Source organism: Polistes fuscatus, unplaced genomic scaffold, assembly GCF_010416935.1.
Source record: "Polistes fuscatus isolate 324 unplaced genomic scaffold, CU_Pfus_HIC Scaffold5, whole genome shotgun sequence".
NCBI classification, from domain to species: Eukaryota; Metazoa; Arthropoda; class Insecta; order Hymenoptera; family Vespidae; genus Polistes; species Polistes fuscatus.
The window spans coordinates 485178-509699 of NW_025113129.1; the positions used below are offsets into that span (position 1 = coordinate 485178).

At 28.4% G+C, this 24522-nt stretch overlaps 1 protein-coding gene and 1 long non-coding RNA gene across 3 annotated transcripts in view; both read right to left on the reverse strand.

Annotated features, from left to right (window-relative positions):
- Window positions 1-24522, reverse strand: part of LOC122522669 (furin-like protease 2) — a 455090-nt gene that overhangs the window by 74798 nt on the left and 355770 nt on the right. The gene's annotated exons all lie outside the window — the stretch shown is intronic.
- Window positions 16843-24522, reverse strand: part of LOC122522673 — a 38223-nt gene continuing 30543 nt past the window's right edge. The window contains exon 2 of the long non-coding RNA XR_006305128.1: window positions 16843-16937. This is a non-coding gene — a long non-coding RNA (uncharacterized LOC122522673). The remainder of the gene's footprint in view (window positions 16938-24522) is intronic.

Here is a 24522-nt window from a genome sequence, read left to right on the forward strand (position 1 = left end):
AAGATTTAAAGAGTTACAGAGAAAGAGAGAGAAAGAGAGAGAGAGTGAAAGAAAGAAATAGGGGGAAAGGGTGGAGAGGGATAGAGAAAAGAATAGTTCTTACGTAAGCTCGCGTAAATACGCGGTAAACCGTGGAAAGAAATAAAAAGGGAAAAGAGGGAAAAGAGAGAAAGAGAGAGAGAGAGAGAGAGAGAAAATAAAGAAAATAAAGGGAAGCACGAGATTGACCGTTTTAGCATTAAAGGCTCTACCACGGACTTATTCTTTCTCTCCTGTCTCGTATACTTTTTATGCTGACATTTCATAAAACCGTGTCGCGTTAGAAGATGACATCGCACTTAAAAATTTAACTCTTTACGTCTCCTGAAAGATAAAAAAAAATTATTCGTGGCGACGAGAAGAAGAAAAGGGACTGGTGGGAGGATGGGTGGAGGTGGGGGGGGGATAAAAAAGAAAAAAGAAAGTAGAAGTTTAACGATTGAACGAGACACTCTGCAAAATTGTATTACGAGTTATAGTTTGCACTTATCTAACGATAAGTTGATAAGAAATATATTTAAATCCCTTATCGGTCGGTTTATTGTTAAAAATTTATACATATATATTTTTTGAAGGAGTATTACAAATATAATATGAGATTATTAATTATTAATAATAATTTATTTCAACGTGTTTCGATTTGTCACCTATCAAGTGACTTACGATCGTAACGACAAAGTATAGTTGTCACGTGAGAGGTGACTTACGATCGATAAGAGTTAAACATGTGATCGGATTGAGAGTTACTCAATTATCCTTTCTTTTCGATGATAACAGAAATTAGAAATCAAATATATATATATCCATTATAGTATTTGTTTTTTACGATGTAATAATTATTGCAACATTTAAATGATAATTATTATTTAATAATATTAATAAATATATAAAATATTAATAATTATTGTAACACATTTAAACGATAATTATTATATTTAATAATATTAATAAATATATAAAATATTAATAATTATTGTGTAATAATTAAAAACTATTATATTATTTATTGACGTTAATTCAATAAATTCAACAATCATGTCGAAAAGACAAAAACACGATAGATAAGGGTGAGTTAAAAATTAGCGACATTTAATGTTAACGGTGGGACGAAATGACGCGAGCTAATTGGGAAACTCTCGGTGTAATTGTGAAGTAGAAACACTGAAGAGAAAGTCGACTAACGAAGGGAATAAGGAAGGGTAGGGGGAGGGTGGTGGTGATAGTGGTGGTTGTTTCAGAGTTCAAACTTTCCTTTTCTTTCTCTCTCATTCTGGTCTTCCTCTTCCTTAACCAACATTCTCTTTCTATTTCTCTCTGTCTAAAAGTTAAATCTCGTGACCAACAACACCCCCCGAACGAATTGTTCATCCCCCTTTTCGTTCATCGACGACAACTTATCACGGACGTCGAGGACACCGCTTGCTTGTTTCTCAAACCATTTTCGAGTCGTAAAAAGAGGGCTCCCAACGTGGGGTGCCTTCAAATTGCTTTATAGATATATTTTTGTGGGTTACCTTTCAACGAGGTAATAGAATTGGAAAGTTATGTTTTCTAAGAAATCCGAACGAAATCTTTCTAAATAGATTTCCTGATAATGGTATTAGATAACTAATGAACGACGAGTATAAATTGATCACGATGATCGTCCAGTTCTCACTAATTTAAACTGTTTTCGTCTAGTTTTAAATGACAAATATTTAAATTTATTTTTTCAGATAAAAGAAAATATATTGGTAATATATATTAAAGAATAAAAATGTTTAATAGAAAAGTTTCGATGACGAGATTAAATCGGACACAATGATTGTACAGTTCTCAATAATTCTATTATTTTCGTTTAGTTTTAAAGAATAAAAAAAAATAGAATAAAAATGTTCAATAAGAGAGTTGTGTCAGAATTTTGATGACGAGATTAAATTGGACACAATGATTATACAGTTCTCAATAATTCTACCATTTTCGTCGAAGTTTTAAATAATAATTTCTAGCGAAATGTCAAATATTAAAAGTTATTTTAAGATAAAAAAAAATGTATTAATAAAAAAATATTTAAAAATAAGAATATTTGATAGAATAATTGCGTCAGAATTTTGACGACGATATTAAATCGGACACGATGATGATTATTCAGTACTCGCCAATTTTAAATAATCAATTTGTATACGAAAATATTAAATGTTAAAAGATTTTTTAAAATAAAAGAAAAATACGTTAATAATGAAATATTAAAGAATAATAATGTTTAAAAGAGGGTTGAATTGGTTTAACGATTGAAAATAGTAATTACAAGTTAGAGAAGAAATGCAATAACGAAGAAACGAATTAACAATACAAATAAGGTTTCTATGAAACTACCCTAGCGTATAATTGGCTCCCGTTACGCATCATATACGATGTGCGGCACGTGCGAATTCACCGTAACTTCACGAATGAAGGGAAGGAAGAGGAGAAAGAGGAGTAAGGAGGGTAGAGAAAGTGCATGCAATTAGGTTATAGGTGTCAAATGTGCACCAGCGCTTAAATGCTGAGATCTTTCTTTCCCCCACTCTCCTTTTTTTCCCCTCTTTTTCTCTTTCTAACTTTTGATGCAACGTTAACGCGGAACTAGAGTTTAAAAAAAAAAAAATTAGAAAGGAAAGAAAGAAAACAATTTTAATTAGAACGAAAATAAAATCTATTTAAATAAAACGTTAGTTTTATGCAATTAATCAAATAATTACTATAATAATTACTATAATTTGTTGTTTAATACAATTATTAACACTGGATTGTTCAAGAAAGCCATTTGGATTGTTTTTTAATTTTGTTCAAATAAAATTATTGTATATTTATAATTATACGATGTCTTACATTTTACGTGACTTCGTATACATGATATAAGTGCATTTATTACTACTGTATTATATCTCCTGTTTATTTTTGTTTTTGGTTTGTATGTGTTATATTTATATTGCATAAAAGTAATAATTTTGACTGCTTGGGATATTTAACTTAATTAAATGAATTTTATTATTCAATTTCGTCAATTGTATATAAAAATCACAGAGATTAACATTTATATTTACGAGAAGGTATTCTTTTGTTTCTGCATAAAGGAAAAAAAGATAAGTCGCATACTACTAACAAAAAGTAATACTTTGTATTTTTATCTCTATGCAACGATTCTCTCTCTCTCTTTCTCTCTCTCTCTCTCTCTTTTTCTCACACACAAACACACACATTTTATATTTTTTAATATTTATTTTATATTTGTGAAAAAGTGTAATATGTATGTTTACTAAAAAAATTTTCAAATTTATTTAGCAAAAAAATGCGTAAATAATAATAATAAAGTATATTATTTGTTTTCTAAGTAAAATAAATTTTAAATATATATTTTTATATATACATGCATTTGGTATTCTTTTCATGAAACAATCATATGATTGCTTTCGAACAATATATTATAGGTACATACTTCATTTCGATCATTTCACTGTTAATAACAATTGTCAAGTGTCACGTCATTAATTTAACAGCAATTTAAGAGATATTCTCGTTTTAATTTTCGGCTATTATCATTATCAAAGGTAAAAAATCTCAATTTTTGTTTTTTTTTTTATTTGAAATAATTACTCGTAGTAGAACGTAAACTCGTTAAGTTGGTAACGTGTTTAATCGACCCGTACGATATTCCTGCGGTATAACGAATCTCCTCCCCCTTTCGGCTAATCCGAAAAAATGTAAAGGTGGTTTCCAAGAAGAAAAATAGAAAAAGAAAGGAAAAGGAGAAGGAGAAGGAGAAGAAAAGAAAAAGAAAAAAAAAAGAAAAAGAAAAAGAAAAAGAAAAAAAAACTTGTCGTCGTCGTCGTCAGGAAAAAAGAGTTACCACGAACGTGGCAGAATTATGGAATCCGTTCGGATAAGTTAATTACGCGATCCGATTGAGAGTAGAAAAGAAAGAAAGAGAGGGGGAGGGGAGAGAGAGAGAGAGAGAGAGAAGGGTCCACTTTAAATTACTTCGCATAAAGTTCGAAATCCAATTATGTGATTAAGGAATGGGACTAGCCGATAATAATTTCGAAAGGTTTCGCGTTCGTGTCGAACTTCTATCGAGTAGTCGTTTCTTCAATCCCCCTTTCTCATTCGAGATTACGTTAATTTGTACATTTTTACAAATGATTTCATAGAAATTTAATTATAGGATTCTTAAATCGAATAAAATCGTTGCTTGTACATGTCATTATTCTCCTAAAACTACTGTGGGCGCTTATAAGCGCTTAGAAATGTAGCATTTGAGTGGTTATAGGCGCTCGACGCAACAAAAACTTTACATTGATATTAAATTTGTTAATATTAACAATTAACAATTAACAATTCGTTTCAGAATACAAACATATAAATAATATTGTTTTAATCTGATAAAATTCAGCTCTTTTTTTATTATTGAAATATGTTTTCGCAAAAAAAATGAAATTCTACATCGTATAGTACCGGTCGGTGCGTCTCAAAGTGTGCCATAGTTAAATTATTTAATTATAAGATTATTAAATCAAACGAAATCGTTGCTTGTATAGATCATTAACTTCTTAAGACTACCGTGGGCGCTTATAAGCGCTTAGAAATGTGGCGTTTGAGTGGTTATAGGTGCTCGACGCAACAAAAACTTTACATTGATATTAAATTTTTTAATATTAATAGTTAACAATTCGGTTCGAAATACAAACATATAAATAATATTGTTTTAATCTGATAAAATTCAGCTTTTTTTATTATTGAAATATATTTTCACAAAAAAGAAAAATATCTTTTCTGAAATCTATAACTAATATCTGTATGGTACCGATAAGTGTGTCTCAAAGTATGCCATAGTCAAAGGGTTAATTTAATAATGAAGAAAAATGTTCTTTGATCGTAGAAATTATGAATTAACACGGGGTAATAGAATTAAAATGAGATCAAGACTGAAAATTATTGTAAATTATTATAAAGCCAGGTTATTAGGAACAATTGACCGTTAAAGACCAATTACCAGCTTAAGTATATGTCGTATATAATAATGTTTGATATTTTTCCATCGCGTTTAGATTATCTAAGTTATATTATGGTAGACGATAATATAAAGCGTTTATATCGAGGTAAACGATATTAGCTCTCGTAACACTTTTACATAGATCGATATAAAGTTAACATCTGATGCATTGAAAATAAGCCATGAGCTATGTATTATATAAGCTTTTCGTTCTATTATATATATAACCAATTTTATTCGATCATTTTACTCAAATTTCGTGCATGAGCAATGAAATCATTTATGATCTTTTCGACAAACTTCAAACGTTTGTTTTGCGTATTTAGGTCAAAGTATATCACCTGTCCTAAAAGTTCGATTCATAAAAGTAAATAAATAAAAACGTCAATGACTTGATAGAAAGAGAGGGAAGGAGGGAGGGGAAGAGTCTAGTACGAGCACGTTCAATAATATTCCCTAATATTTACACGGTATATATGTAAAATTCGAAAACTGTTTTTTTTTCGAGTTAGATTATTTTTTGTTGAAAATACGTAGCTGGGTTGAAAAGTTTCGAGCCCGACAAACGATTGTTTTTTTAATTTAAAAAAAAAAAATAACCTTTTCTTTTTTCAATCGTTAAAAAGTTTAAAAACTTTCCAACCCACTCTAGTAAATATATATAGTTTTGTATTATTTTTTTTAAAAAAAAACCAAGCACGATTATCAATTATTGAAAATAATTTCTTTTATTTTGTTTTCTTTTTTGTTTGTTTCCATTCTAGTTCCGAGCACAATTTTGATGTATTATTTTCGAGATTGAATTTACCTATTACACATATATACGGTTTCGCGTAAACGATTTTCTCATTGTTAAGGAAAATTAATCAAAGTGGATAATCAATTTGAGAGGGTTTACAACAATATGTAATAAACGACAAGGAATCAGGAACGTACAGTGGCTATACAAAATATTTGAAAATTAAACTATAATAATTTTATGATTTTGTTCTGGTGTTTTCACTAAAGCTCGAAAGCCGTAAATCTGCACCTTAGTTAATTTGCAGAATAACTGATTTCTGCATTTTAACGGTAAATCAGACTTTTAAGTATATGAATTTTTGTGTTTTTTTCATGCCAAAAAGAATAGTGAAGAGCAAATTCAATTTTACTAAAGTTTAATCGGTGAAAAATCGATTTAAATAAATTAAAGTACTGAAAAACGATCTTATCTTCGTAGATATCTACCCCAGTTAGTAGTTCTAGAGCTAATTATCTATGATTGAGAATATATTTTGATGTTTCTCTGTACAGCAAATTAGCGTGGTGCTCGGTATTTGATACGATTATCTGCTCTGCTCTCTTTATTTCTTACTGACTTATACCAATTAGCTGTAACTACTGAATTATACTAACTAGCTGTTACGATTGAATATCAACTAACTGTACTGACTGAATTATACAAACTAGCTGTGACTCTGAACTGTAACGATTTCTTTATCAATTAAGTATATGTGCTGTCTTTTTATCTATCAAAACTAAGTATAAATTAATTGATTCAACTGAATATGAATTAACTGAACATGTTTGAATCAACTGAGTTAACTGAATGTGAATCAACTGACTCAACTAAATGTAAATCAACTGAATCAACTGACTGAATGTGAACCAACTGACTCAACTAAATGTAAATCAACTGAATCAACTGACTGAATATGAACTAACTAAGTTAACTGAATGTGAATCAACTGACTGAATATGAACCCATTGAGTTAACTGTATGTGAATCAACTGAATCAACTGAATCAATTGGTTATCTATGAATCAACTGAGTTGAAGCGATTTTCACCCGCTATTTATAAGTCTTTTCCCACCAAAAGAGTACCAATACGATCTTATAGAAGGGGTAGTAGCAGGAAACTACCACTTTTCCAAATTCTTGGAAGTAAATATGAAATTTCGAAAGTGATGGCTATAAAAATACCGAGAAAACCGTTGGAGGCGTTTCCAAAAGGATCCTTGACAGTTGTAATCCGAGTAAAAAATAATTTACTCTTATCGTAAAAATTTAACCCTTTCATACTTTTATAGCTCATCCGTAATAAAACTGATCATCACGTTCAAGAATTATTCGTCGTAATAAATTCCTCAGGTTGTTCAAATTTTTGACGGAACATGTTGGAATATAAATCGATTTGTCTTATTTAAAGTGGAAGATTGCGAAGGATGGATACGAAGGAATCTTTTGGATAAAAGGAAAAAAAAAGAGGAGAAAAGTATTCGGACGGGTTGGCTGTTGGAAGATTTTTCTTTCGTATAATTTTTATCTTGTCCAGTGTCTCGTTTTATGGTGGACACATAGATATCCTCACTATTCTCGTGTCCAGAAGATATTGAGTAATAGATGTAGGTGGGAAAAGAGTGGAGGGTTGGAAATGTTGAAGCGAAAAGGAAATAGAAGGCACGTTGGACAAGCAACTCGTACCAGGCACGTCGGACAAGCACGTCGGACTTCCGGTTGAGAATCTTGACGAAAGGGATGGATTGAGGAAAGAGGGAATCTTTCCTGCCGGAAATTCCGTTTTACGAGTATCCGCAATGTCCGCAGTTTCAAACGTGGTTTCACGCAGCAAACGCTTCAACGGATTTTAATGGCTCACATAATTTTGATATTTCCAACAAAAAAAGAAATCGATTTTTTTCTTTCTATTTTATCCTTTTTGTACGGATGTTTTTTATTCTTTATACTTTTAAGAATTTTTCAACAAAAAAAGAAACAATTTTAAGAAAATTCTCTACACCGTTACAAAGTTATAGCAATAAATGTGACCGGACACAGGATTGGGACGGTTACTTATCAAAAATTTTAAACGCGTTTTTCTCCAAACTATGTTTTTAGACTGATGTCAGCACGATAATTCGGTTAATTTGTAATATTTAACTTTTTTTCTTTTTTTTAATCTTGATAATTATTTTCTTCATATTTTGACGAGTGGTTTATTTAATTGTTTGGTTGGACAATTTTTTATAACAATTTTTTATAACACGTGTTTTACGTTCACCTAAGTGTCAAAGAATTTTTATCCAGATCTGATCGTGAATTTAACTAATAAATACTTCATTTTACATTTCCTTTTTTAATACTGTCGTCGGGATTAATCGTTGCTTTTAAAACAACAGAATTATTTTTTCTATTTGTAAGAAATCGTTTTTACGATTGTCGAGATTATATAATAATATAACCGAACATGTTCGGTGATAATTTGAAAGGGAAACTTGTTAGAGAAAAATATTCAACGATAATTTCAATCTCCGTTATAAACCGAATTAAAGAGAGAAAGAGAGAGAGAGAACTGGACATTTTCATCGGGATCGTTGAAACTGTGGAATTAACGACACAGCCGAAGTTTTATGCGAAGTTGAAAATTTCCCAGTATGGTAGTCGACCTGATTACTTTTTGGCTGATCATGTAGGTGTACGCGTGGGTTTTATGTAGAACTCTAATTTCTCAACGTATTCTTATATATTTTTTAATAATCAAATCGTGCGAATTCAAATTGATCGAATTTAATTGCTCAAAGATTCGTAGATTTATTTTTCTATATTTAATAGTTCTTAAAATATTTGTAATAATAATGAAAAATTTGATTTATTGAAGTGTAAAATATCTACTTAAAAATGAATAATAGTTTTAACAAATTAATGCAATTCTCCCAATAATACACACAACTCGCTATAATTTAACCAAGACAATCCAAACTATTAAATGACAACGTTCTGTAATTTATAAAAATAAAATGAAAATGCATAAAACTTATAATATTCATTTCCAAGTAAAAGAAAATATTATGTTCACTATCCAATTAACTAAAATCTCGTTCTGTATTAAGCTATAGTATATTTTTATGAAATAATAAATTAATATGAATGGGTATATATGAAATGTCAATAGATTTAGTATTAAATGACTCGATATAAATAAATTATAGAATAGAAATTCGTATGATGTAATAACTATTTTTAAAATAGAAGGAAAATTTATTTAATACTAAAACCTACCACGCTCTTGTAATTTGTAAAAAAGAGGTAATTTTTAAATATCCTACAATTTATTAAAAATGCGATAAAAACGTATAAGAGATACAATATTCATTTTCAAATAAAAGAAAATATTTTGTTCACTATCCAATCAACTATATAAAATTTAGTTTTAAATAAAAATTAAATATAATAAAATGAATAGGAAATTAATAGGAAAATAAAAATCGTTTACTACATAACAACCATTCGCTCACACACACACACACACACACAACTATTTGTTTCTTTTTGTTTCTTATCTTTGAACAAAATTATTGTTAGCTTTATCTTCAACGCATATGTACATACTAAACTCGTATTACATATATTTGTAAAAAGAAAGATTGGTTTTACATTTTAATATATAAAATTGCGTGCTACTATAGAAGTATGCAATTTTTGAATGAAGAACTTTCATCGGGTATGAACCATTCTCTTATTATTTGATTTCGCGTTAACCAAATTCTATAGAGCGTATGTACGTACGTACGAACGGCATCTCTTTCTATAAAATTCCAATTTTGGAGATTTAATTAAAACTAGGAAATTGAATTGCAAAAAATAATACCTAGCTATCTACAAATTTGATTAATATACCTGATTGAAATAATATTGAACAAATAACTACCAATACGAAATATAAATTCTTGTAATATTCTACCGACATTCGACAGATATCAACAATTTAAACAAAACAAACAAACCAATGAAAAAAAAATACATTCCGTTAATTAATAAAAAATATTGATAAAAGATAAATAACGGTGTATAAGAAATATTAAAGTGGCGGATACAAATGTGTTCGAACGAACGGAAGTTAAGTTAAAATAATAATAGGAAGAATAATTAATTAAACTAGGAGATGGGATTGCAACAACAACAACAAAAAACACTATCTAGCTATGATAGTTATCTACTACAAACTGGATTGATATATCGATTGAAAAATAATATCGAACAAATAACTATCAATAACGAAATATCATCGATTCTTGTAATAATTCTACCAACACTTGACAGATATCAATAATTTAAACAAAAACAAACGAAAAAATATATTCCGTTAATTAAAAAAAAAAAAAAAAAAAAAAACAAATAACATCGATCAAAGATAAATAGCAGCGTATAAGAAATATTAGGATGGTCGGATACAAATGGGTTCGAACTAAAGGGAAGAAGTTAGGTTAAAATAATAGAAAGAATAAAGAAGAAAACTTTTTATCCTGGTTAGACCACCATTTTTCCGTTGGTCCAAACGTCCATTTGTCCGGTGTTCGTTTTTCATTCTTTCTTGGATAGGAAAACGAAAGGAGAAAAAGTAGAAGTAGAAGAAGAGGATAGTAGGTTCAACCATTCTCCACGAGTTAGCCACACTTGGGTACATGCATTGAGAAAGGTAGCAGCTATCTCAGCTATCCTACCTTCTTCTTCGTTCATTGGCTTTCGCATTTCGTGCCATAGCGCGGTAAGAAAAAGCCCTTTTCCTTCCTTCCTTCCTTCCTTCCTTTTGTTCAGAAACCTTCAGATTATTTTTGACGTTCTGACGTTAGAAAGAACTCAAACTTCAAAACTCGTTCATTAGGGTTCGATCAAAACTTGTTAACACGTTCCCTGCCACGTGGACCGTTTTTGGTACACGTTAAGATGCATTTGTACGTCAAACTGAATTTTTTCATTTGAGATGTTTTCATCTAACAGTAATTGTTGGTAACACTGTTTTACGTGACGTAACGATGTTTACAGCAATTTTTGAGTTCCCCACCGATAACTGTACACGCGCTGTAGTAATTAGTTATGTTTAAATTATAATAGTTAAACCACATGAAATACCACAAAAAGGGTGATAACGTTTTGTAATGATTGTCCTAATAAGCCATACTTATGCATTGATTGTTTTTACAAAATTCATCGCTACATAAAAATATAAGTCAAATATTGGACTTTCTATTTCTTATTCACTTTTGTACATAACTTTTATTTCAATTATTCAAAATGAAATAAATTAAATTTGCGCATTTTGTCGTTTTAATATTTATAATTATGAAAATAATATATATTCTTTCAAAAACAAGAAAAAATACAGGTATTTATAGAAAATTATTAAACTTGTTACTCATATACAGCATTTTGCGAACGTGTTAATATCGTTTTTTTAGAAACTGATGATTCTATTTGTAATCCTTTGAACATTTTTTCATAACAATTTAAAATGGAAAATATTTCAACGATCGATGTGTCGATCAATTTATATGAAAAAAGTAAAAAATACTAGAAATTTGATTAACACGTTGACTGCCGTGCGCATTTCACGTGATTTGCCCATGGGCGCCAACATGAATTTTTTATTTATTATGCTATTACGTTGAAATATTATTTATAGCAGATAAGGTGAATTGTATAATGGCGTTTAATGTATTTTTTTCGTGGCGGGGATCACCGGTGACCCCCCACGACAATCAACGTGTTAATCAAACTCTCCAACTGTGTGATTTCATTACGTCGCAATACTAATGACGAACTTAATGAAGCACCAATTACAGACTATTGCTAATTTAAGATAAACTAATTTTCATAGATTATACTCTTCGTTATAAAATAAATTCATTTCATATTCTATATTAATTCAAAGCTTTTTTGAATTTGTAAGGAATTATTGATTGATTGAATGATTGATTGAATTCATTCAAATTCTCAGATCTTTTAGCTTGAAAAATATTACATCACAGTTAAAAGGACAGTTAATTGATAAAATGGATTAAAAAAATTAAAAAAAAATAGATAATTAGTAAGATCCGCGACGAAAGATTTCTTAGTTAGATGTTTTAGTTTTAAAAAAGATCACGTCGCAATTAAAAGGACGAACAACATTGAGTGTACGTACGATGAACGTTATATCCTGGTGAAATTCGTTCGGGATTTCCGGTTTTTCGCTTTGACGACGAAATTGCTGCTCGTCTTTACGACGTTATTCTCGTCACTCGTGTGAGTTCATGGTGGATGGGGCGGAAAGGGGTTAGAGGGAGGGCTGGAGGGGTGAAGGAGAACGATTTTCTCGTGACCGAACGAGCGAGACGTAATTAACGTTACGATGGGATACTACATATAAGAGGTGGTGGAAGAAGAGAAACAGGAGGAGTCAAAGTAGCAAAGCAGACATTCTGGAGACTTCGATCGTAAAATGTGTACGGGATTTCAAATATACTCGGTCAAACTAAATGACTTGGATGAACGAGGAATAAATGTAACGTGTGTCGTTGTATGGAACGGCAACTTTCTCTTTAAAAAAAGAAAGGATGAAAAAGAACCAAAAAAAAAAAATGAAACCAGGAAAGTAAGGAACAAACGGGTCAAAACGATTAACTGACCATTCGTCAAAATACTCACTGCAGAGTTAACAAAATGTCCTATTCGCTAACTTATTTTAACAGTAAGCAAGATATTATTGTACTATCATCAATATTTGATTTTTCTTCTTAGTGATATCATGGATATATAAGGATTTTTAATTATGTTAAAGAATTACACGTAATTAGAGTTAGAAAATATCTAGAATAACTGAATCACGTGTTTGACTCGTGTAGTTTACGTTTAGTCCGAACGAATGACCACGAGTTAGGCTCGTAGTTACAATTTTTGACCAAAATTTCTTACCAGGAGTTTTACTCGTTAATAATAATAATAATAATATGTAACTAATGTAAGAAAATTTTGTTGAACTGAACCACGAATCTGACTCGTGTCGTTCACGTTCGGTCCAACAACAAATGGTCACGAGTCAGGCTCGTGGTTATAGTTTTTGGCCTAAATTTTTTTCCCAAATATTGTTCAGATATTGTTATAATATCTACGGGTACGTTTACGTAAAGTTCTTTCTTTTAATTTGGTCAAAAAATTCTAGGAGAGAGAAAGAGAGAGTTTATTGATTTGCTTTTCGTAATAAATCATCGGCCGAGTGAAAGTTATTTTCTTTGTCGATATTTCTCACAGTCAATCAACGAACTCCAACACCGTTACCACTCGACGTTTATAACGAACACTCGTCAAACACAATATCGTTGAAGTTTTCGTTCTATCTCTCGAATTTTATTAGGAAACGATTAAATTATTTCGCGTCGTTTGATCGATCACGAAAGACGCGAGGGAAAACTGATAAACTGATATTACGTATCATTCTTTGAACTTTTCAAGAGATCAATATAAAGGAATATGATGCATCCTAGATGGTATTATATTCGAATGTTGAGGAGAAAGGAAATGGTGACGGACAGATTTGAAAAGAATAGAAAGATACGATCGTTAAAGTGGATTTGAAAGTCAATAAACTATTTTATTAAAGATTTTTCTCCACTTTTGTGAAATCTCAGTTTGTAACACTTTAAACGGAATTATCTTGTATTAACCGTTTGATTGCTGAAGACGTATATATACGTTCTGACATAGTAATCAATATGTACGCAAGACGTATAACTACGTTTTCACAAATACGTATATATACGTTCATTAGATTTTTCTTACTTTAACAACTTCACTGTTTTACCAATTAATTCAACATGGAATGTATATCGTATTATGCAACATGCCAACTGAATATCTACAATTGTTTCAATATTATTCACTCAATTGTCTTCGTATTATTCAATTCAATTTGACTGCTCTTGTACGTAGTATAATATCTCGTATAATCGCATCGTGTATTGACTCGTATTAACTTATTCCTTTACTATGCAAGCATCAAGGATTAAAGACCGTCCTTTATTCTATTTATTTTAAATATTAAATTGGCAACTAAGTTCCCGCCGTTTTTCTTTTAAATTTTAACAAGGGAGAATACATTATTGATTAATTAGTTGTTAATTTTTATTGAATAATAAACTTTTCAAAAATTTACAACAAACGGCGGGAACTTAATTGCTAATCCAATACATCTCAGGTAAAGAGTTATATTTCGCGATGTTTCATTAACAATTAATAAAACACATTTCTCCAAAATATCTACGAACTTCATATCAAGGGAAAAGAAATACTAATGATTCATTACGTTTTATTCAAAAGGCATTTTCCAAATACTTATTTTAATATTAAACCTATCACGCACCTATCCCCGTATTTTGTAATTTATTATAAAAAATGCGGTAATTTGCAAAAATTCTGTAATTTGTAAAAAATGTGACAAAAATGCATAAAATATATAATACATTATTCACTTCTAAATAAAAGAAAATATTTAATTTTGTATTCAATTAGCAACAATCTCATTCTATATTAAGTTTTATGTTTTTTTTTTATAAATAATAATTTAATAGGAATAGGTATAAACAAAGTGTCGATAGGTTTAGTGTCAAATAATATTTGAGAAAAGATAATAAAATATCAAACGCGAAAGTTTGTGTGGTATGTAATAAACATGAAATCCAACGAGAAAGTAGATAATATTGATGAAAAGAAATTTGATGAAAGTTTGTACGTAAGATTCATACTGATATTGTAATATATCACAAACAAATGAATTATTAAATCGTTATTATCGTTATGTTAAAATTGTCAAAAATAAATTTGTTTCTCGTTATCAATATTAAATTTTTATCGTTACATTTAATTAACAATTATTATTGAAAGAATGTTCTTCAAGTTAAATAAATTAAAAATAATTTAATTAGAAAAAACTAATTGAAATATAGATAAAATAAAACGTAGATATTTTTCATTTATTTGCAATTATTTATTTAGTTAATCCCTAAGAATAGTATCAAATCTTTGTATTAATCATTCAGTAGACAACCAATCGCAACGACCGATATACGAATATATTGCATCGTCAATATTGATGGTTCTCTTCGAGAGTATGCAGCAGCCAAAAGGTTAACAGACAAATATATAAGGTGTCCTAAACTTAGACGTTCAAATTGATCTTATTTGTTTGTAACACTACGTTGATATTCGAGACATTCAATTTTTTATTAATTGTAAAATTTTCACGCTAGAAAGTATTATTTTTACTTTCAAAGTATATTATATCATTTATAATAAATTTTCGTGATGAAATAAATCTATTGTTAAAAATATATAAAATATATATTTATTTATAAATTAAATAGGATATATATATATATAGTTAATAATATATTACATTTATGAATATTTAATAAATATGTAATTTACCATCTATTTTTATATTTTCCAATGCATACTTTATACGTATTTATTATACATTTTTAGAAGAAAATATTTATTTTTACGAAAAAATTCAGAATCTAGTAAAAATATTTATTTTTATCACAATTTGATCATTTAAGTTTGATCATACCCGGTAGATATGTTTAATTTTGAAATTCAGAAATCGATGATATTGTCACACAAGAAACCAATTAAAATCTATAAAAGATCTTAGAGTTCGAAGTTAATGAAAGATTTTTCTTCCGTTTGATTCAAGGATCAAAGGAAAATGGAATAAGTCGGCATCTTTGATAAAACAAAAGTCGTTACACTTCGCGTGAGTATCTCGTTACAAGGTAAGACTTATATTCGGTCTTTTCCCCGATAAGCCAACCGTTCCCTTTTCTAGTATCGTCTTTTGGAAGAACGTAGTCAGTCGGTTGTAAGATAGCAACCTCATTAAAATGTATAACTCGCCTATCGCTAGGACACGCCGTTTGTTCGGCAACTTTCCGATCTACATGCATATATACATACGAATATAGTTTAGTTTGATAACAAAACGAAACTAAAGATTTTAATGAGACTACGTTAAAACTATAGTTATAGTTATTACGTATTATTTCATTGTAATTATGATTATAACATAAATAAATTTTACGATCTGTAAATATTCAAATGATAATTAATTTATATTATATGAATATTACCTTGAATTTTTTTCCTCTTTTTTGATTAGGACAAATACAAATATAATTTATTTTAGTAACAAAACGAAACTAAAGATTTTAATGAGACTAGGTTAAAATTATAGTTATAGATATTACGTATTATTTCATTGTAATTATGATTATACCATAAATAAAATTTTACGATCTGTAAACATTCAAATGATAATTAATTTTTATATTATATGAATATTACCTTGAATTTTTTTCCTCTTTTTTGATTAGGACAAATACGAATATAATTTATTTTAGTAACAAAACGAAACTAAAGATTTTAATGAGACTATGATAAAACTATAGTTATAGATATTACGTATTATTTCATTGTAATTATGATTATACCATAAATAAAATTTTACGATCTGTAAACATTCAAATGATAATTAATTTTTATATTATATGAATATTACCTTGAATTTTTTTCCTCTTTTTTGATTAGGACAAATACGAATATAATTTATTTTAGTAACAAAACGAAACTAAAGATTTTAATGAGACTATGATAAAACTATAGTTATAGATATTACGTATTATTTCATTGTAATTATGATTATACCATAAGTATAAAATTGTATGATCTGTAAAAATTCCAATGATATAATTAATTTATATTAATATTACCTTGAATTTTTTTCCTCTTTTCTGATTAGGACAAATATGAATATAATTTATTTTAGTAACAAAACGAAACTAAAGATTTTAATGAGACTATGATAAAACTATAGTTATAGATATTACGTATTATTTCATTGTAATTATGATTATAACATAAGTAAAATTTTACGATCTGTAAAAATTCCAATGATAATTAATTTATATTATTTGAATATTACCCTGAATTTCTTTTACCCTTTTTCGATTAGGACAACCAAGATAAGAGCATTCAGTTACTTTATCTCGTCTCTAATTGGCCATGAGAATGGAAAATCGAAGCAGTGATTTTTACCTGCAACAAAAAAAGAAAAATATTAATTAACACGTGAATATAATAAAAAGAAAAAAAAATTATTAAAATAATCACGACGAATTTATTTATGAAATGTTTGACCTTCGGATTACGATCTTTTTGAAATCCTGCATCAGAATTCACATAATCTATCATGACCCCCATACCGATTTTCCACTAATCATTCAATTTAATCATTCCACTTATCAGTTTGCAAGCTCACATAATTCGAAAATAGAATTAATTAAAAGAAAAAAAGAATTGTCAAATCTTTGACAATTATTGTTATGTTATACACATAAATAATATAATAAACTATAATATTTTCTTTTTTCATTAATTTCGAGAATAAAAACTGGAAGAAAGGAAGTAAAAGTTATGATTTATCTTGAAAGTAAATCTCTTTCTTTCTTTCTTTACAATTCAGGATAAAGGAACAATTATTATAACTTTTAACTATCCTTAATGTTTCATTTTTTCTTATTACAAAGGGTATGTAACGAATAATTTAATAGCATAACTAAAAATATTAAAAAAAAATATCATTAAGTAATACTTATATGTGAGGATCGAAGGTTTTGAAAACTATACCATTATCTTTGAATATTCTAGAAATATCTGGGATGTGGATTCGTTTTATTTTAATAACCACTATCATTAAATAAATAATAACAAAAATCTAAGAATCATTCTTGAGTAATTTTTATCATAAGTGTTAAAGATAATTCGAGTTTGATTTTGTGATCAATTCAAGATTGATTGGTTTTATTTAAATTGGTCATTGTCTAAAAAAATTGAAAGTGTCTAGAAACGTTGAAAATAAGTAATGTTGTATAATTACATTAGTTTTTATATAATATAAATCAATAATATAAATTTTTATTAATATAATACTTTAAAGCAACATGTTTGAATTTAATGTAAAAAAAACACGGCAATACTTTCCGGTCTCCCTAACATTAAAATATAACTATTAATTATTAATAATATAAATTATATTACCTATATAAATTATAATATATTTAATATAAATATTTTATATTTAGATATATTATATAACTATTAATTATAAACAAAAAATCATATATATATATATATATTATACATTATTTAAAAATATATACCATTGTGATTATAGATAAGCAATTATTTATTATACATTACGCTTATTTCATTACATTTAAAAATACATCAAAGTATCACTAAAACCCTCAAAAATATCCCAAAACCGGTCTTTCTACCCTTTGATTTTTATTTTTGACAAGGTAATGATAAAGACCATTATATAAAAAAAAAAGACTAACGATCAAATTAAAGACATTAGAGAGTGAGTTCAAAGGATAAAATAAATAAGAAAAGAAATCACACACGAACTGAAGTCACTAGAGGATGAGTCCAACGAAATAAAATAAAAAAAAAAGAAAGAAAGAAAGGGACAAAAAAACCTAGCTTTATTAACAATGAAACGAAGGAAAGAAGGCTTTAGTATCTTGCCGATGCACTTCAGGCATGCTTTTGGTTTGTGAGATTGGCAGTAACCATCGTAAGCAGAGTGAACAGGGTGAACAGCCTCTTTAGTCCTCTTGGAATCCCTTGAGAGATGGAGATAAAGCGAACGGGGGTTGGTAGGGGGGGAGAAAAGGGAGGATAGAGAAAGGGAGGGAGAGAGAGAGAGAGAGAGAAATTCTAGTAGAACAGAGACCGCCTGCAGGCTAACTCGACCATAATGGGCTCACGATTAGCGTCAGACACGATGCGTATAACCACCGATCGAATATTAACGAGCACTATTATTAACGTCAGATTTACTCCCTTTGAATTATATCATTTCTCCATGGACTCTATTACGTACCATTAACGATCAGATAATACGCAACTGGTGGTAGTGGTGGTGGTCGTAGTGGTGATAGTGGTGGTGGTGATGGTGCATGTACGTCGTATACTTCTTTTGTATTATTATCATATATTATATTTCATTCTATATAATATATTTCCTTTTTATTTTGTCATAGTGTTATTTTATTTGATTTTTTTCTTTTCTTTAGATCAAAAGGATCATTTTTCTTATATTAGTTTAGGTACTTTATTAGTTCGGTTATATGTAGATAAGTTCTATTTTCTGTTCAGTTTGTATAACGTAATCGTTATGTAAATTATTTGATGATAATAATAATAATAATATTAATAATTATGATGATTATAGGTTGGATATGATGTTGCTAAGTTTAATAACGAAATTGTTTTACTTTGAAATTATATATTTTGATTATTATATAATAGTTCTTGTTTGGATTTAATGATAAAGGAGAAGAAAGAAGATGTATATATTGGGAGTAGGGTTTATAATTTATTCGTATTTGAATATAAAAATTAAACAAGTTGTTTTCATATAATTATAGTTATACGATTTTAAAGCTATTTATTAGGGAAAAATCTTTTTTTTACGAACCAATATAATTTTCTTTAACTCGAGTAGTAATGAAAAAATCAGAGAGATCGAAATAATGTGTGTGTCTGTGTGTGTGTATGTCCTTAAATGTTACACGACTCTTTCGAGTTATTTAAATATATTGGGGTAGGGTTTATAATTTTTTTGTATTTGAATGCAAAAGTAAAACAAGTTCTTTTCACATATAATCATAGTTATACAATTTGATTTCTTTAACCCTAGTAGAAATCAAAGGGATCGGAATAATGTATGTATGTGTGTGTGTGTGTGTTTCAAATTTGACACGACTCTTTCTAAAAGAAAAAAGATGTATATTGGGGTAGAATTAATATTTTTTTCGTATTTGAATGCGAAAATGAAATAAATTATTTTCATATAATCATAGTTATACGATTTTCAAACAATTTATTTGGAAATACGAAAATATTGTTGTTCTTCGATCCAATATAATTTTGTTTAACCTTAAGAGAATAGAAAAATTAAAGCGATCGAAGTAATGTGTGTATGTTTGTGTTTCAAATGTTCACACGACTCTTTTTAGTTATTCGGATGTTACATCCTCGAGATATATAATGATCGAGAATGGTAAAATTATAGGAAAAGAAAGATAGAGAGAAAAGAAGGAGACAATGGGAAGTATTTCGTAATGTAACTCAGGTTCGATGGTTCTCATCATTTTTCCAATCTCGTGTTATCGATACTGTATTATCGTTCTACTCGATTCTCATCATCCTCGGTGATCTCCTCATCTCTAGTATCTCGATATCTAACCGGGAAAAGATGTTCCTACGATATATATTTTGGCTCGATCATTCTTCCAATTCAGCTACGTAGTTTTTTAAATGTAATCGATATTATTTCGATATTATTCCATCGTTGATTAAAAACACAAATAATTTTTTATTTAAAATGATTCTCTAGGAACAATTGGAAAATCAACAATACGGAATGAATTATTTAAAACGTATTATTAATTATACGACTTATCATTGGAATTTTAATAATTGAACAAAGTTATGCAAAAAAACTAATCGATCCTTAATTATCTTCTATGGAATTTTAATTCGTGATAATTTATATTTGATTTTTAATAATGAATTTATTTCTACAATTTTCTCATCATCACATTTATATTTAAAATGATCCCCTAGGAACGATTCGAAAATCAACAATTCGGAATGAATTATTTAAAACGTATTATTATTATACGATTTATCATTGGAATTTTAATAATTGAACAAAGTTATGCAAAGAAAACTAATCGATCCTTAATTATCTTCTATGGAATTTTAATTCGTGATAATTTATATTTGATTATCAATAATGAATTTATTTCTATAATATTTTCTCATCATAACAATTACCGTTTGTATATATGACATTTTATAAAGATTACTCGTAATAAAGTTGACGCGAATTTTATTTCATCTAGTTATATAATAATACGATGTATTTGTGTACGAAATAGAAAGAATGATCGAAATGCCGTATGAAAGAAGAATGTTTCTCGAAATGAAAGTAGATATCTTGTCTTGAGAGAGACAATATGAAATAAAGTGAACGTAAAATGTTCATAAGATTTCGAGGATTCTTTCGAAATATAGTCTAATATTCAAAGAATTTTCCAAATGCGATATAGAGATATGCGGTATAAAGACATATCGATAGGTACAGTGAGTTCAACAAATATTCAGACATTACAGTATTAAAAAAAAAAAAAAATGCTACAATTTTTACAATAACTTAATTAAAAAAGAAGATTTGAAAATGTATAAATAATTACAAGTGATATGTCAAACAGATTAAAAACGTGTACTAAAAGAAAACATAGTTATTATACTAGGAAAGTATTCAAATTATTTGTTAAATATTATTTCCATGAAATAAACGATAAATGATTATTGTTCGAATAATTTTGTTGACCAAAAATGTGACCGTTATTTCGTTGAATAATTTTTATTATACAATATACATAAATACGTATATATATATAAATTTGTAAAATAAATATTATATGTATTTATTGAGATTAATAATGATCTATCGTTATAAATAATAATAAGGAAAATTGTTTTACGAACTAACAAAATACGAAGCAATAATTTTTACGATATTCTATAGTGTCCGAATATCATTGGGAATACATTGTAAATAAAAATGTCCGATTTAGTATCGAATCCTATTTGATCTCATTATATATCATATAATATTAATTTGATGTAATTAATGAACGGCGTTTGACCATCGATAGTCAACTTATTATTATTTTCAACTGATAATGGCCTCGTTTCCCAACTTTATTGAAAATATAATTTCTGTACCGCGAACGGATTTAATGGATGATATCGATATTAAATGTGATAGAACGTTATTTGAAAAAAAATATGTTGAAAAAATAAAGCAAAGCGAAGTGCACTCCAAATATATATAAGCACGTATGCACACAAATTCAATCACGATAAAATAACTTGCAGTAATTCGAAATGTAGTATTACCGAATCATTGCTTTTTTTTTTGTTTACTTATCTTTCGAGTAACTATGAAAAATAACGAGTCTTTTTATTTTTTAAAACTTTCGTAGAAAAAGATAGTAGAAAATGATAACGTAAAATTCGTTTTAGGATGAAAAAAATTCACATGAAAAAAAAAAAATTATAAATACTGATTTCGAATTTACGAATATATGTTTAAACGTATCGCAATATAAGAGAGAGAAAAAGAGAGAGAGAGAGAGAAAATTTGTGAAAAAAAAAGAATTTATTACATTTACATAGCTGCCGAAAATGTATCGCACGGTAATGATACTTCGAGATAAATGTATTTTAAGAAAATCGAATAATCCAAAGATCAAAGTGCGTTCGTCGACGAATAGAATAATTTTCATTCTATCAAAGGCTATATATATATCTCTTTTTCCATGCAAGGATATTTTACATTTAAACGAAATTACGTATATTATTATCTCTGACACAGTGCGGACAATGATATTTTTTTGTCCCCTCGTGTAAAATGTTCGGAAATGTACGACGATAATAAATAATTAAAAGATATTTAATGGGACGCGAAATATATTATATTTGAACCAAAGGGAGAAGAATTGACTATGTGAATTTTTTGTTCGTAGTGTATCGTCGCGAAAAAAAAAATACAAAATCATCAGAAAAAAGAGAGAGAGAGAGAGAAAGTAACAACGACGATGAAGTAAAACAGGAAAAAGCAATAATAAAAAATAGAAAAAAAAGAAGAAGGAGGATCAAATAAAAAAAAGGAAGCAAATAATCGACGAGAAAGATATATAATTTGAAAGAATAAAATGAGAGAGGGAGAGCACCAGTTTAGAGACATTTATTTACGCTGGTATAACAATCGAGAATACCCGAAAAGCCGACGGACGTTTCGTCGAACGAAAAAATATTGGTGATGCTGAGTGGACAGTAGAAACACCCACCATGAAAACAAAGCACGAACTGACTAAACGTATATATGTATATGTATCTGCAAATGCATCAGTTCACACATACACTACACACACACATTATACATACGTGTATATACACTTAACACGTTGGGAAACATACATACATAGAAAAACCGATTGAGGTTCGTACGGAAGAGTCACGGAAATTCATGGTAACAAGCACATTTGTTCGATCGTTTTATCTCCGTGAAGCATATTTCGACGGCAATCGTGGCAGATGCAGCCTGCAGGGGCTTTAACGAGTGAATTCTATGATTCGGCTGGTCGCGGTCCTCCATTTGACATGAAAAGCATCAGGCTATATACTACGAGTTCGTACATTAGCGTCGACCAACTTCACTCAAATACGAACAAACCTCTAATTTCGTTCATCCGAAGAAGACTCTCCTCGTTTGTACAGACACGAGATTATTATACGAGAATATTCGTATATTATTTTCTTTTTTTATGCTTTTTAATGTTTCCTTTCTTTTTTTAATTACGTTACTATTAAATCGAATTAACACGTTCGTCGTCAGGTGACCCATTATTTGGGTAAATGGGTTTGGGGTTTTGTTTCCGTAGTGGCCCCATCATCCAAGTATGGATTTTTTTTTATTTTCTTTTTTTTTATTGATAGAGGAATATATAATCAATTCTCGATAAGAATTATACGTAATTTTTGTTGAAGTGAATACATTAACATGAATTGTTAACTCGAATATGAATGAACGTTCTTTTTTTTGTTTTCAACTTAAATAAAATTTTAAATTGTAATTTTGAAAAGTTATTTATTTAACAGAATAAATATTTATATATGAATAATAAATATAATAAATAAAATATTGTACACAGGTAACTTCTCCTATAACACGGTAGATAGGTTTCTAGAAAATGTCGTGTTATATGAAACCCAGAGTTCATTATTCCTTCGTGTCATTATTTTAAGGTAATATAAGTTTTGTAAATATATTAAGCAAAATCATGTTACTCTATTGTTATAGAAGTACAATGTGTTGTCTCAAAAAACAAAGGTTTGTCGCATTTTTCTTATCGTGTTGTAAGATGGCTACCTATATTCAAAATAAAAATATTATATATATACTTATTATTAATTTATATTTAGGATAAAATATTACATCAGTTCGGCTTACGTTTTATGTTCCAGTGAAAAACTCAACCGAGAATTAAATGAAATCTATTTGTTATATTCTTTAATCCATGAACTTTGGTATACCTTTCTAAATCGAAACGATTGTTGGGAATAGAATTGTTTTTCGTTTTTTTTGCGTATAGGATAAATTTTGTCGACGTACTAATAAACAAAATCACGTTACGATCAAATTACATTTTTTTGTCCTTTTTCCATTCGAAATCGAAATGAAACATTTTTATTTTCCAATATATACACTTTCTTTTTTATTTTCATTTTCTTTTTTTTTCACAAATAATATTATACAATTTTCGAATACTATAACTTGCACGTTCCGTGTGTATAGAAGAGAAACAATACCCTTATAAAATCCAAACCAATAAGTCTTCGTTTCATTGCTTCCAATCAATGAAACATAAATGCAAACAACTTTACGAACAAAAATACCCATAGTATCTAAATAATTGATGATCATATTAGTTGAAACATTATTTTTCTTCTTTCTTTATTTCTTTCTTTCTTTATT